At 32.4% G+C, this 13,401-nt stretch overlaps 1 protein-coding gene across 4 annotated transcripts in view; it reads right to left on the bottom strand.

Annotated features, from left to right (window-relative positions):
* Positions 1-13,401, bottom strand: part of LOC111594280 (protein FAM102B) — a 58,220-nt gene that overhangs the window by 22,928 nt on the left and 21,891 nt on the right. Inside the window, exon 1 of one of the 4 annotated variants that reach the window (XM_030225179.1) lies at positions 9,465-9,481. The exons of the other annotated variants lie outside the window; for them this stretch is intronic. The gene's annotated coding sequence lies outside the window, so the exon portion shown is untranslated. Of the gene's footprint in view, positions 1-9,464; positions 9,482-13,401 lie in introns of those variants that run through there. 4 annotated transcript variants of the gene reach the window in all.

Here is a 13,401-nt window from a genome sequence, read left to right as displayed (position 1 = left end):
GCGCCGAGTAGTAAAACTAAACTAAACGCTTTTTGTTCTTATCAAAATATGTTATAAATGAGGTTCCGTTTATGCCGCCCCCGGGGGCAAATGGCAACAAGAAAAACAACAACTATTTCAACTTATCAAGTGAACAGGGAGACGTTGACTGCGACGCTGGCGTTGACGCCGACAGCGCTGACAGGCAACACCAGTGACAACAGCAAATACAACTAAAACATATATAAAATGAAAGTGTTTCACTGTCAAATGTCAGACGCAACGTTTTTATTTTGTGTGCGATAAACGACAATATTTCTGGAGAGGAAACACACAAATGGACGCGAAAATGTGCGATGACATCATAGAGGCAAAAGAGCAGAGAGCAGAATTGCGTTGAAAAACATGCAGAAAAATATTTGAGAAACGGATATAATAAATGACAGAACAAGTGGAAAACCTATAATTCGCGAAACGTAGAAACGCAGTTAAATAAATGATATAATGATAAGACTCGCCAATTCTTTCTAATATTTTTCAATTGATGAAAATGTATTTGATCATATAAAAGATTATTTTATGGCTAGCATGCAATTAATTGTGACAATTTTGATACGCCTTTATATAATGCTTCCATATTTATGTGTATTTTATTTATTAAAAATTCGATATTTAATTTATATTTATTTACGTTATGTCATTTTTTTAGAGTATTTATATATGTACATATGTTAATTTTTGCAAATGCATATTTTTAATTTATTTCAAATATAAATATATACATATATATTTTTTAAAATACTTTTTTATATATATTTCTTTATTAATTTTATTTTCATATAATTATCAATTTGTTTGTTAAGTTATTAATATACAGAGATATATGATAGAATGATATAAATTGTATATTATTATTATTTGAATATAAACTTGAAATTGTTTTTTAGTTATCATATCAGACATTCTAGCTGCAGTAACAAGTAAACTAAATAAATTAAATATTGAAATATGAATTTTACTTATTAGTCCAGTCTACATAAATGAAAATTCCTTATTCGAACAAGCTGAATGCCATTCGAAATTGGAAAAGATCAGTTTAAAGTAAACATAAGATTCGAACAGGTATTTCTCTTCATTTTCCTCATGAATGAAAAGATTTTCTTGTGAAATATACTTTATTTAAAATAATCAATTTATATGCTTTGTGATGCTAACAAATTTACAATTGGCGATGAGCTAAGCGCCATACGAGAATATGGTTAGCCATTGTTTAGCAAGTAGTACCAACATCATCTACTTACAAAATTCCCCCGTCTATGCCAAAAGCAATATAATCGATAAGCATTTGTTTTTATGGCATACTAATCAAAGCAAATAAACACGACGAGAAATCGCGCAGTTGTTCATGTGAAAATTACAACAATTCGCAATCAGCTAAAGCAACAGCTATATATGTATATATATATGTATGTGTGTGTGGGCATATCTGATGGAAGCGCTGCTAACCGCAGATAGGCAGATAGTCGGACAAGTAGATAAACAATACCAGACAGAGATTGCCAGACGTCAGACAACGTCATCATCAACGTTGTCAGTGTCAGACGTTAAATTTATACTATTTGCCAGATTTATGACGTGGCTTCGGCTCAACCCGGACAACCCAACTGAAAACGTCATTTGGATAATCAAAGTAAAAAAAAAAAAAAAACAATAACAAATACCAATTCAATTCGACTAAATTTGGTTGTGAATAGACATACTTATCGGGCCTGTGGTTGGTTATTCACTGGAAAGGACAAGGACAAGTTAAAAATCGATGCCTGACAATCCAAATGAACATTTCTCATGCTAATGGATAATTTGTGTTACGTTTCCTTGAAATTGATTTGCATTTTACAGGGTATAAAGGGTAATAAGTATGTGGGTTTAGTTAGGTAAATAGTCAAAGGTTTGGAGATACCCTTAGAAAAAAGCTTTATTTGCCATATACAAATCTTTTTTTTATCAATAATATTTCCAGAGTTTTTCGTTTCGTTAAGTGCAATGCCTCTCTATGTGATTCTCAAGTTCATGAGTACTCTTCTTATAATCTTTTTACCTCTATTTTCCATTCTCATGTTCCTTTTTTTTCTTCTTTAGCTTTAGCTTCTTCTGAAGTGAAGGGTTTCAGTCTAGCTAGGCATATAGCATCACTCACTCGAAATATATTTGCTCTTGGCTTTTTATAGACTACGTAAGTGTTATACCTGTGTTACAGGGTATAATAGCAATGCGCTCTATAAAAACTACCGTCTTTTTATGTTCTTTGGAATGCTTACTTGGCACAGTGACATAGACCATTTGTAACTTGGCATTGAGCCAAATATCACAAGGCAAGAAAACAACAACCTCAAAAACCTACCAAAAAACACCTGCAGTGAATGAAAATCAAGTAAAAAATTAATGCAATTTACAGAGATGGCTAATTGTAAATGCCAAGTGACTTAGCCTTAAATACAATAACAAAACGCATTGCACTGTGTTTAACCAAAAGAAAAATGACTAAATAAATGTGTTAAGTAGTCAAAAGCCATAAACAAATCTGGTGCGCATTTTCATTACTTTTCATACGCAACGTTGACGCTGACGCAATGCCTCAACCCCCCCTTAGCAAACAGGCAGACAACTGACGGCTTCCGTTGACCCTGGTCAATAAACTAGTGAAGCAAATGGGTAGCTAAAAGTAAATATCATAAACGAGAATATGTGTCAATAATGTGTGTGAGAAGCGCATCGAGTGAAAAGCACAAGTAACTCATTAAAAGCCGAACAAGACAAGTAGAACTATAGCTAACGTTTGCATTATACTTGTTCACGGCACTAAAAACGCTGTAAATTTAATAATATACAGACATTTTAGAAAACAAGATAGAAAAGTATAAAAAAATATTATGAATATGATCATCTGTAGAGGCAGACAATTGACAACGAGCTGCAACACATGACGATCCTCGCATTAAAACTGTAAAGATTTGTCTCGCCTTAAAAGGTATCTAAATAATATTTCCAATATTCCCCACATAAGCTTATCAATATGAGTAAATGCTTCACATTTCAATATTATTAATATTAATAGCAAACCTATATACTCTCTTTAACTGAACGAACGAGTATAGCAACACAATGTCAGTATCTAAGAGATACTCAAATGAAGGCGTTTCGCAGTAGTTTTCATATATATCCTTTATCTATTGTCTGGCTTGATTAATGACACATAATAAACTTGTCTTGTGTAGTTCTAATGGATGTGTTTTTGGCCAAATAGGAATCCATTAAAGGGCTGCAACAAAGCAGCAGCTAACAAATAAATAATTTCTAGTAAAAGCAAACAGAATATAAATGGCGTTTTAGGAAAAGCAAATGATAAGGCAGAGACACTAAGACAAGAAAATATTTAAATTAAGTAATAGAAACTGAATAAATAAGATATGTCTGATATGTGATTAAATGCGGATAATTTGCAATTTCTATAGAATATATAAATTTAATTTTTTCTTCGAAATGTACTAAACAAAATTCCCTGACTGAAAAGTTGACTATATTTTTTAAAGGATTTTTCTACTAAACATACATAGATTCCTTTGTTTTACTGGTCATTCCCTAGTTAAGCCTCTGAAAGCCCAACCCTTTGTACCCAGTGCTCGATAAAGCTAAACGTAGTGTTTCACTTTAATCGCGGAAATTGCAAAGCGAAATATACATTTATAAATAAATATATAGATATAAATTATTGATAGCAAAAGTTGAACGTAGTAAATGTTTTGTTGACATTATATGAATTAAATGTGTGCCGAGCCGCCTCTATGGCAGTGTATGAACTTTAGATTCTCCAGCTTTGTTTACATTTCTCGCTGATAAGTTAGTTGGTTCGTCCCTCCCTGAACACAGCACAACCCATTCAGAATGGAGGTATTAGTCTGATAAGCGTACGGCTTTTTGTTTATACGGGCTTAATTATAATCGCCAGTGGCATAATGAAAGTGTACCGAGCAGCTCGAGCAGGTTTGCGTCAGGTTATCAGCATTTGGCGTGGTCGACGCGAACATTCAACTAAATAGAATACTTGTGGGTGCGATAAATGATTGATTGATTATTTTTATTTCCAAACGTACAGCCATGGCATTGAGGTTCAAGTTGAACAACTAGGGAGTGTGTAGTACTAACAAGCTACTCCGATTAAATATTATCTATGTGACATAATGAAAGCCTACACGCAAAACTAACTGCTTATGCTAGGCCCAAATAGAACTAATCTATATATTGATAAGCTACATGCATATGGCCGCATTATCGTCTAGTTTGTCCTGCTGTTAAAATTGAAGCGCTTCTTGTTGGCGTCACATAAATTGAATTTCTAAGTTTAAAATTTAGTTAAATTATCATTTGTCATACTAAACATGTTGTAACCTCAACTTAAGTTTGGCATCTGCTATTAATCATATTTAAGTCTTCGACTTGAGCTTAAATTCTTATTCATTATAAACTTATTTCCATAAAAATACTTTGGAACTTGGTTTCAATTATTAACTTCAAGTTGTATTTAAGTTGATATACCCTTTTCCCACATTTGTGTAAACTTAAAACAAACAATTTTACCACTGAAATTACGTTATGTATTATTAATAAACACTGACGTTATCGAAGCCAACTGCTGCTGTTGCTCCTATAATTGCCCATTGTCCTGGTCTAAATAAAGAATGCATATTGCGTGACCGCGTGGGCGCGCTGTGGGTCTTTCCGAGCTGAAGTGTGGGAGGACTAACTGTGGTTTAATTGAGGCGACATTTTGAAATTTTTCATTGTTAAGCGTAGAACGCCCACAAGCGAGTGCCCAGAGCTAACAATAACTGTAAAGTGAACACGCAATGCCAGCACATACACACATATATGCAAATAAGTGTGTGTGTGTGTGTGGGTGGGTGTAAAAATCGATAGGTTTATCGAAGTAGAATTAGATAAAGTCGAACTAAAGCGGCTGAAAATCAAAATTAAAAACGTAATTTCCGCCCGAGATTGCGCCCAAAAAGGTCGCACATAGATACAGCTGAGCTCACACCGAGGTTGCACAAACATCCGCCCCGAGAAGCGCGCTCAATCGGCTGACCAATGCCTCGCATACATGCAACAAATTAAAATTTCAAATCTTGAGTGGGTGGAGGTGAGCACTAGGTTTTGAGCAGGCATTCGGGGTAGATGGTGGGTAGGGGTTCTTTTCGAACTGTCGTAGATGGCTTTAATGTTATTTTATATGGATCCATTCAAAATGAGTGGACGGGGTATATCGTTTACTTAGTTTCGTAGCCTTTAGTATTGAATTTTAGAATAATACTAGAGTGATCCTAATGAATAATAATAATAACAATGAAATTATTTGCAATGATGATGATATGGATGAGCGTTAAAGGTCATTGATTATGAGACAAAAATGTTTACTTAAATGATAATGACACCAATAGATAATGATAATAGAAGTAATGATAATGTCAGGTCACGTCACACTGGAGTCCGCTGTTTATGCAGCTAATGCAACAGCAGATCAACTGATAGATCTGAGCAGCAGGGTATCTACCAGTCGAGCACTCTCGATCAGAGCACTCTTACAAGTTTTCGTTATTGTCTCGCTGTTGTCGTGTGTACGTGACATGAAATATAAATTGCTTTCCCGTCTTTTTTTATTTGTATTTTTTTTTGCGCTGCTTTTTATTTGTTTCATTTTTTTTTTCTTACTCTTGATTTTCATTTCGATTGCAGCTGAAAAACGCGCAGGCACGTCTGCAATTTAATGCGCTCTGCTTTCTGAGCCGTTTGTTGACTGTTGCTCCTCGAGCAATCCGTTTCAATGGTAATAAATTTGGAAATAAAAGTTGCCTAGGGTGTAAAGGATTGCGACATATATGTAAATACCTGTAGAGTGTGTCCTTTGTTTCTTTTTTATTGGGAAAGTAGGTATAAATAATGAAAAGCTAAGAATGAGCGAAGGAAAATGTGGAAGAGTTGAAAGCAAAGCTTAAACTGGATTTCCATTTTGTTGCCTGTTATGCCATAAAAATATTTTAAAGGGTATTCCATTTCCATTAGCTCTAGCTCCAATTCTCCACTTTATCTTATTTCACTAGAGGCCAACGTTTAACTAATTGATTTTTCAGTGCAAACGGTGCCATAAATTCAATTTAGATATTTTCAAAGCGGGTACAAACATGTGTCTACAGACACACGCCTATAGTATATATAGATATATGTCAAAAAAAAAAAAGAAAAACAAAACACATTATAGATTGTGTGCTGAATCATTATGAGTTTTTGATAGCAACTTTTTTAGTGCCATCGATTAGAGTTGCTTGAAAACCGACAGACAAGGCATTCACAGCGACATAAAAGAAAGAAAAGCTTTAAAATGAAACTGAATCATATTCCAAGTATAGTCCACATGCTCGATTGCAGCAGCCTCATATAGAACCACAATATTAGTTCATGATAAACAACAATTCGCATCTCGATGCGAACTTTAAGCTGTTAGTCATTATAGCTATTTTAGATTGCAGAAAACTTTGCATTTGGAATGAATATTAGAACAGTTTTAGCTGATCACTATAGAGGCTACAAAGAGATGAAATTTGCAATTTGGAAAATTCTGGTTCAAGTGAGAAACTGCGTAGAGATTTGCTCTACTTACTATAAATTGATTTTCATCCATAGTTGATCCATGTTGCCTTCCCTTAATGTACAAGCTGAAGTGGCATTACAAATAATGATATCCGCTCAGGTTTCAATAGTTTCTATTGAATTCAGAGATAATTCCAGACTTTAACAATTGGTTGTTCTATTTTTTTTTTGTTAGATACCATTTTATATGGTCTAAACAATTTAGTCTACTATTTTAGCTAAGTTTTCGCTTTAGTCTTATCTTATCTAAGAGCCACTACGGAATTTTTTAATGCTTTCAGGGCATTTATAATCTATATATATATTTATATCATATCATATAGATGCCATTAAATTCCTGAAATGCTTCTCTGAAAAACACTCAACTTAATTTGCGCTGGCGCTTCCCATCGCTGCCTGTATTTTTTCTTTGTTTAGTTTTCTCTTGTCTTTGGCTATGAGTTCATGGGAATTTCCATGCCCCCCGCTGTGCATTTTCCAGGCAAGCGTAAAAAAAAATGTAAATATTGCAATTATTTATGCGATATTTCGCTTTTCGTACGTATATATTTGCCATGCGAAAAGACGAGTTGGTTTTCCCTTCTCTATCTCTCTTTCTCTATTTGCTTGTTCAATGATTCAATCGTGCGGCGGTAAATGTCAGAAATTCTTACGCTCGGCATGCGGAAACGTGTCGGGGCAAACGCGTCGTATGCGCAATATATGTATATATATATATATATATTTGGGTCAGCATGCAAATAGATCACCCACAAAAACAGATATAGTCAAATATTAAGAGATTCGCATTTTCTTTTTGCTGTGCTATGGATTTTAGAGAAATTGAAATTTTATGCACATTCCATGGCCGCCGCCAGCTGTGCGAAACAAAACAAATTAATATTTGTATGGCTCAAAATACAATTACCGAAAAGTTGTTGGTCTTCTTGTTAATGAGCGCGAGTAGTTATGCCACTCGAAGCATGAAGAACAAGACAATTTGCCAACAAGAGTGTCTCAAGTGTAACCATATTACGAAAATATGTTTTTAGTATTGTTAAAAGTATATGACATGGTAAAGAAATAAGCAACAATGTGTAAGATTAATTTCTGTGTGGAAGCGGCTCAAAAATACCATTAGTTTAAGCTGATTTTTATTTATATGAAACATACCAAATTTAAAGGCTTAAAGTCTTTGAGTTATTTTTTTAAAACTGAATATAACTGCCATTTGCTTGATGTAGAGGCAATAAACTTAGATATTGGGCAAAACTAAATTGCTAACTATATATATAAAATATTAAATATATGAAATAATAAAATAACATTTGAAAAAGTCAGCTTCAGGTATTCTAGAGATGCAGGCTTTTGTATGACAATCAAGAATATAATCTATTGAAACTGACACACCTTCTTATGTCTGCTATATATATATTGATAAAACCCTATCATACCCTGCGTGCACACTCACAATGGGTATAAAAACCAACTTTTCGTCATAAAAAGTAACTGCCAACCGACAAAGATACGAATAAGTACAAATGAGTTTTTTGTAAATACTTGTATTTAATATTAATTAGCTTCGCTGACTCATATCTGATATACGAATAGAGTGTGCTCTGGCTAATTTTGCGCAGAAAACATTGCGAAAGAGGTACAAGGTGTGCTGTTGTGAGCCATATAATGAATCTTTTGTCAATGCGATGCGATGCGTCATGGGTGAAGGCCCACCCACCCACAAGTATTGCACAGAATTTGACACTTCCCGAAAGCCATTCAATATATATATATATATATATATTTTATTGATTTTAGGTGCAAATAATACGCCCGTGTAAAGTTCATTAACCAGTTAAACATTATTGAAAGATATTTCGAAACATAATGAAGAGTTTCTGATAATGTAAAATTAATAAAAAAATATATAAAAAAAAATAAAGAAATAGCAAGGGTAAATTAATTATTAGCAATAGAATGTAGTCTGTATTTTAAGTTCATAATAAAACCGAATGAACAATATTTTGATAAAGCAGCTCATTAAAATAATAGTTTAAAGCGGATAAGCGAAATTCCATAAAAACTCTTTGTGAGCAACAGCTCAATATCGCAACGAGTATGGAAGTAAACAAAGCGATTTATGTTTCAATTATACTCAGAACTCCAAGCTGGTAGTAAAAATGATTGCCAATTCGATTAGGCGCTTAAAGCAATTGCTTTTCTTATCATATATTTTAACTCTTGAAATAATTCAAATATTTCCATTACAAAAATAAAAATGTAAATCGATTCGAGCTTATTGGTTATCAAGTTCCTATTTAAAACTTTCAATTAGCCTGAAATATTCTGCAAAACGTTGGCACTAGCATTTAAATGCCAGTGCATGCATGCACAGTTGTTATGCAGAGCGTCAAATAGCGATAAAAAGTATTATAACAAACAAAACTAACAAGAGCTCCACACAATCAAATAACAAACAAAAGCCCCCAAAAGGCCTTGAACGACCTTGGGGCTGGAGAGGAAATGAGCGATAAAGAGAAACGCAACGGAAACTAGTTGCTGGGTGCGCTCTTTCATATACGCCTCGCTCATGCAGAGAAAAGGGGTATATTCGCTTTGTCTAATTTCAAATATGTATACTCCGGTATACCCTAATCTGATTATTTAACACAATCAGCTCTTAGATGAGTGTTCGAAGATGATTTTAAAATGTCAAATTATACTTTCTATCATGTTCGAGTATCACGCAGTCAGGGTTACCCCGCCATAACATTCAAACTTGCTTAATGATGAAATGCGACACTTACACCAGAGCTCGAGCCACATAGAAAGAGAACAGCGTAGTCAAGATGCTGCTTACCTGCAATGAGAGGAAAATAGAAATAAAAAATTTTTAATAATTGTTATTAAGATACATTTAGAGCTTAAAGTACAGGTGAATTGATGTGACAAGGCTTTAATTGTGACAGGTGAAGTGGCGACCGCAGCTGTTTCACACACAGTCACGAATGCCGTGGCCGCAAAAAGGGGGACAGGCAGCTGTGTAGATGTGAAGGTGTGTGTACTTAAGTGCCTTTATGGTGTGCGTAAGTAAATATATTTGTCTTGCTTGCGTACAATAACAACAACAACAAGAGCAAGAAACAGTAGCAATTGCTTTAATGCATTTAGCTTGTGCGCACATAAATTGTACTCGAATTGCCTTTGTTGTCGCTCGCAACGTGTTGCAAACGCACATCGAGCGAAATTGCTGCATTTATGCCTGCAACTGCAACTGCATTTCTGTCAGTGTAACTGCGACTGCAAACAAAGCGACGAGAGTAAATTTATAGGCTATGGGCTTTTTGATGGGTTCATCGATCTTAAGTAAATCTGATAAGATTGTAATAAATAAAGATATATATTTAAACATATATCTTTGTTCTACATTGCATTAATGTCTTGAACAATATATCTGTATCTATATCTATATCTATATCTATATCTATATCTATATCTGTATCTATCTATATCTATATCTATATCTGTATCTATATCTATATCTATATCTATATCTATATCTATATCTATATCTATATCTATATCTATATCTATATCTATATCTATATCTATATCTATATCTATATCTATATCTATATCTATATCTATATACTATATCTATATCTATATCTATATCTATATCTATATCTATATCTATATCTATATCTATATCTATATCTATATCTGTATATTTATATCTTTATCTAGCCTATAAGCATCTTCTATCTATATCTAACTCCATATTTCTGAAATACTCTTGGCATATTGATTATTAAATTTGTAATCCCCAAGTTTTCTTAAGACAATTATTTTTATATATTTCTTTTTACGCCCAATCAGGAATTTTTGTACCTTTAAACTCGATGTCGTTGATCATGACCAACTGAGCCGAATCAGACACTTTCATCCTTATTAATTTGTATACAGAATTCAGCTGTCAAGAAAGATTTCGTGTAATTAAACTTGAATTTTTATATTTAAAATAGATATATATATATATATATATATATGAATAACATTTGACTGCTAGCTCCTCAGGCAGTTGGCTTTATGATATAAGTATACGATCGTTCTGTCTGTTTAAATAAAAGATCAACTGGCATGAAAGCCTGCAAAAACACTGAAATATTGAGTTCAATTTAATGATTTGTTGATCACACTTAAATCGTTTCATAAAGGATATAATTCTTTATTCGGACACAGTTGCCATCTTGGGGACTTCAACTCGTATTTATTGAGTTAGACTATTCTCTTTTGAATCCTGCCCATACTCACATACTCATTCACTCTTCCAACTGTCTATGGCAATGAACGAAGTTAAGCCAGCCTTAAATGGATACTTTGACCTATAAACCTTTAAGCTTCTGCCAGCATGCTTAGCATATGAGTCAGTCCTAATTACTTACTAAATGGCTCTCGTTAATGCAAATTCACGGAATGTTCTATTATAATTAAAGCTGTGACCTCAAAACGCACAACAAAAAGCAATACAAACTAACTACATATGGCAAAAATAATGCATAAAGTTCGCACGTCTAGACAAATGAAGAAGAAAAAAAAACAAATAAAAACGTGCAAAATCACGCAAAAAAGAAGAAGACAGACAAAGAAAATGAAATTAACGCATCATGCGCTAATTAAACAATAAAAAGAAAAGACTAAAATGAGACTTGAAAAAAAATGCATAAGTTTATATATATTAAAATACAAGACTTAAGCAATTATTTCGCTAATTTATTATTTATAAGTGAATTCTGCCAATGCAGCACAATAAAATAATCATTTTTTGTTACATGTTAGCATACGTCAATTATCTAGGGCTTGCTACATATACATACGCTCTCATATTTTGCAAAAAAGAAACATTAAAAATAATTAAAAATAAAAAAGAAAAACAATTCCCCAGTTGTTGGAGAAATTAAACGAAACTGAAATGTGGCATCAGCACGCGAAGTTTTTAGCTGCGTGTTGAATTTTTAATACTTTTGCTTTCATGTACAGCGCTGCACCAAACCTATTCAAAAACTGACCCACACTACAAACTGTGCAAATAATAATTATACAGTATTCAGTTTATTCAAAAACAGAAACAAAATCAACTATTTTTTCGTGCGCAATTTTCTATTTTCTGTTTTAGACCAATTAGAGTACTGAGCACGGGATATAAATGAAAAACTGCTGAGAAATTGAGTGTGGGGATTTTTAAGGTAAATTTATATATACTAATATATTATTAGTATTCAAAAAAAAAAAAAAAAATATATATATATATATATATATATATATATATATATATATATATATATATATATATATATATATATATATATATATATAGATCATATAAAATTATAATGTAAAAATTAAAACTAAAATAAATTTGAGATATTTAATTTATTTGTTTTGTATATATTTTATACATTTGTTTAATATTAATAAAATGGCAAAAAGTGTCAAATCAAATTATCTGCATTACATGTGAATACATATATAATGTAATTATATTCTTTGAATATAATTTCTTTATATTGTTCATAATTTAAAGGCAAAATTAACAAAGTTAAATAAGCCATGGAAAAGCTGAAAAGGATTAATTAATTATTTAGCAGCATACACTAGCCTACGTATTGGGCTCGAACCCGCTTTTGACCTAGAAATGAATCGAGTATTAAATAGGCAATCTTGTAATTTAATAATACGAATTTATTAAATAAAGTTTAAGTTTTAAATAATAAATTCGAGTTTTAAATGAAGAAACCAATAGAAAATCCTTTTAGTTCTTTCAGTTTAGCTATGCAAAATTAAAATAAATAAATAAAAATTATGTAAATTTATATTTGTTATTCAAATTCATAATTCAAAAACTCAAATGTCGAGTATTTATTATGAAAACAAACAAAGCTTCACTAAGGTGAAGCTTGATTTAAATTGTGCTTTGGAGGCCCAGGTGAAGAAATGTTCTGGAACATGTGGAAGCATTCATGAATAAACCAATACAAGTGGAGTGGAGCAATATAAATCATTCAAAGAATTTATCGAACTGGAAATATACATATATTTATATATATCTACAATACTTGGCAGCATTTGAGTAGCGCCTGTACGAGATACAAATAGTCAGCTGTCAGCTACGTTGATGATGAAGTCATTTGCACAGACGTTCAATGACTCGAGTTGAGTGTGAATCGAATATATATATATATACGCACATACACACACACACACACACACACACAGACATATATATATATATATATATATATATATATATATATATATATATATATATATATATATGCATGCATATATGTATAACTAAACTGACTTTTTGCCTTATGTTTAATTCTGCTTTTATTGCCTGGCCTGGCACTTTTGCAACTTGCGCATATATTTGGCAAAAAAAAAAAGAGAAAAACAAATCAAATACAATTTGCATTTATTGGAAATTTTCGCCTTGTTTGATTTCGAGAAATATGTTTCTAAATTATGAATTATTATTATTATATATTTGCCCCGATCATTTAAGGAACTCATAAATTAAACGCACATCAAATGGAATTTTCTTTGTTCGAAATCATTTCAGTGGAAAACCCAGCGAACGAGCACCGTTCTCCTTTGTGATGTATTCTCCAAATCACATTAAAAATTTAATTAACAATTCGTAATACCTGAAATTGATTACATTTATAACTGTGTAAGGCCTCA

The sequence above is a fragment of the Drosophila hydei genome, unplaced genomic scaffold, assembly GCF_003285905.1.
Source record: "Drosophila hydei strain 15085-1641.00,03,60 unplaced genomic scaffold, DhydRS2 tig00008124-arrow-arrow-pilon, whole genome shotgun sequence".
Lineage (NCBI taxonomy): Eukaryota > Metazoa > Arthropoda > Insecta > Diptera > Drosophilidae > Drosophila > Drosophila hydei.
This window is presented reverse-complemented; position numbering and strand designations above follow the sequence as displayed.